The 3,337-nt window shown below is 47.1% G+C and overlaps 1 long non-coding RNA gene across 1 annotated transcript in view; it reads left to right on the plus strand.

The window, feature by feature from the left end:
• The first annotated feature begins 1,499 nt into the window (after positions 1-1,499).
• Positions 1,500-3,337, plus strand: part of LOC107184586 — a 12,461-nt gene continuing 10,623 nt past the window's right edge. The window contains exon 1 of the long non-coding RNA XR_001515457.1: positions 1,500-1,511. This is a non-coding gene — a long non-coding RNA (uncharacterized LOC107184586). The remainder of the gene's footprint in view (positions 1,512-3,337) is intronic.

Below are 3,337 nucleotides of genomic sequence, written 5' to 3' on the forward strand. Positions count from 1 at the left end.
CTGTTTTTCTGACCAAACAAAATTAGCTGTTTGCTGGCCCCAAGGAAAGGGCAAGATACTACACTCTTTTTCTTTTCTTCCTTTGGTGCCTAGCATGCAGAAAAGAATCTTGATTTGATGAGGCTGGTGGGCTTTTGTCTTTTTCTATCTTTCTTTTAAATCGTTGATATTTGTATAGACAATTACTATCCTGCATTTTCACACCATTTACTGGGAATGAATCATTGAAAATAGCCCCAAATAGCTGTGAGTAGTGAGATCTGAAGTTCAGAGGATCTAAAGAAAGAAACTGTTTGAATGTCAACACATAGTACTAATAATGAAATGCATAAAATTCCCACCTTTTTTTCCTCTTCTCCCACTCTCTCACTTCATCCAGTTGGTTCAAATTACTTGAACAGTGATAAAACTGTTTTGTGTACAAAAAATGTAAATGCCTTTCTTTCTCCCCCTCCCCCAGCCCACTGCCATCCCCACCTCTTCTCTTTCCCCAAAAGAACTTAGATTAGGGAACTTTTTGCTCTATTTGCAAAACGGTGAATTCAGGACCAGCCCAGCCGAAGACCTGCTCCTTGGTGCCCCTAAGTGTTCCAAAGGACATTTGCGTATTTCCTGAGGAGGAGAGTCAGAGGAAGCCACCAGTGTCAGACCCCAAGGCCACTCTTCCACGACAGCAATAACTGGAGTGGAAGGACATGCCTCATTGTATCTCAGCTTCGGATTTATTTTAATGCTGGGAAATGGGGGCTGGGAGGGGAGAGTGTAGGGCAGGAGGAAAACAGATGAATGGTTAATGGGGACTGAAGTGGCAGATTGAGAGAGAGCACAAACACAACAGACAGACGGATGGATTGATAGATTGGAGTCAGAGATGTAAATAGGATAGTTTATCTAAGCGTTTTAGAGTCCCTCCTTCTTATCTATCCATCTATTTATCTATGTATCTGCAGTAAGCAAGGACTGATAGGGGAGCAGACAGATAACATGAGCAGGATGGATTAGCAGCAGGCATAGGAGCCTCCTGGCATCCCAGACGTCAAGAGAGCAAAGGGGCTTCCGGACCTGGAGGGCAGGTGAGAGGCACTTCCCTGGAGAACTGCTGCCCCTCTGTGCCCCCAAATAAAAACATGCTCAGCTCCCAGACAGGTTAGTCGGGTGTCTGCCAGTCTGAGCCTACCTTGCTGCTCCAGACCCCTCCTCTGACAATTAGCAGGTGTCCTATTCTCAGACCCCAGGCAGTGGACAGCTGCCAATCTGAGAAGGAAGCTGAGAGCAGGGCATGGTGCTAGCGTGCATTTTTCTCCCAAAGCCTTGCTTTAAATTCCAGTCAGGCGTTCAGTCTTGCAACAACAACAAGGGAAAGGAACAAGAGAAAAAAAAAGAGAGAGAGAGAGAGAGAGAGAGGAGGAGGAAAGCTAACCAGGCTGTTCCAGAAAACTGTCAGCTGTCAGGTCTGTTTAATTGACAGCCTGGTCTCAGAGCCTTGGGAGCCCAGCCCTGGGAGGGGAGAGGTGAGAGCTGGCCTGGGGGGTGGGGGTGGCGGCTTATTGCTGACTGCTTCCCCCTCTACCCCAACCCTGTCTCTGGGCTAATGAGCAAGCCTGGGGGAGAGGCACAGAGAGTGAGGTGAGTCATGTTCTCCAGTCCACCAATCATCCAGGGAAGAAGAGACCACAGGGTAAAGAGGGGCTATGCAGTGGAGAAGCCAGGACATCCCTCCTTTGTGGGGATAGAGGGGTTCCTTAGGGTAGGGAAGGGAGGAAGAGTAGGAGGGAGGGAGGTGGAGGAAGTTCAGAGATTTCCAGAGCTCACTCCAGGCACACAGGCAGGTGACCTCACCTTGGGCCCCTGTTCATTGGGATTAAGCAACAGCCTTTAGGCTAGCTGGGAACCACAGATTAGCTGGCCCTCCCTTCTCATCTACACAAGCTGGTACCAGGATCCCCCTTCTTTCTCCCTCCCTTTCTTTCTGCTGGGCCCATGTTCTGAGGTATGAAATTCTTGTGAGTCATCTTTCTAGGACAAACTCTGTTTCAAGTTGGAAGACAGCTTGGTTTTATTCCAAGTGCCCCTCCATTCCAGTCCCCACTACATACTCACCGTCTGACCTTGATCCTAGTTCCCCCTACTTACTCACTGTTTGACATCAATTCCTGTCACCCCTACAAACTCAGTATGTGACCTTGATCCTAGTCCCCTGTACTTGTTCACTATGTGACCTCAATTCCAGTCACCACTACTTACTATGTAACATTAATTCCAGTTCACATTACTTATATGGGACCTTGATCCTAGTCTGTATTTCCTGTGTGACCTTGATCCTGAACCTCACTACTTACTATATGATCTTGATTCTAGTCCCCATCACTTACTGTGTGACCTTGATTCTAGTCCCCACTACCTACTTATGTGTGATTTGGAACAAATAAGCCTTATCTCTAAAAGGGAGATCATCTTTAACGCACTGATCAAACAAAATTGTGCATACGGAGACATTTCATAAACTATAGGCATCTATAAGACATTATTCTTCCCAGATTTATCTTTGTTTCCTTGACAGCTCCTAGCACAACGGCTTACAAAGAGTAGGCATTCAATAATAGTCAAAGGAACAAATAAGTAAGTGGATGAAGGGACAAAGTGGAGAAATGTTTCTCTGAGTTTGATTGTGGCACCGCTGAACTCTGCTGCAGTCTGCAGTCAGAGACTCTGGGAGGGGGCCTGGGAATGGCTTCAACCGGCTGCACAGGTAGTCAGTGTTTCAAGCTGGGGGGTTTCTGTCCTAAGTAGGAAAGCAGGGAGCATAGAATAGGTGTGTTCATTTTTTCTCAGGGCAGGGACTATGCCATCTTTGAATCCCTAGCACATAGCACGGTGCTTGATAAACAACAACACATTAATTCCTCAGGACAGAGTTTTATTTCATGAAGGCCACAATCAATGTTTTAGTAGAAAGCAGGCTGCTGGGTTTCGCTAGTGAATAAAGCATAGTCCTACCCCCAAAACGCTCACATGCAGAGATAAAGTATTGCTGACCTGCAGCCACATACTGACACAGGGGCATTACTTGAAAAAGGAGAATATCCAGCAGCAGAGGAGGTGGGCACTAGGGGGAGACCAGTGAGGCACCTGGGCCACCAGATCTAAAGAGGCCCTACTTAGATTGTGGAAGCACCTCCTTAAATGTTCTACCTAGGTGCCCTGCTTGCCCAACCTTAGTTTTGGCCCTGGGGTGAGGGGAAGAGTTAGAGAGGCTTCTGGAAGGAGTCATGGAGTCTAGAAAGATGAACGGGAAGTTTTCCAGGGGACTCTTAAAGAGAAAGGTATTTCAGGCAGA

Source organism: Myotis davidii, unplaced genomic scaffold (genome assembly GCF_000327345.1).
Source record: "Myotis davidii unplaced genomic scaffold, ASM32734v1 scaffold591, whole genome shotgun sequence".
Lineage (NCBI taxonomy): Eukaryota > Metazoa > Chordata > Mammalia > Chiroptera > Vespertilionidae > Myotis > Myotis davidii.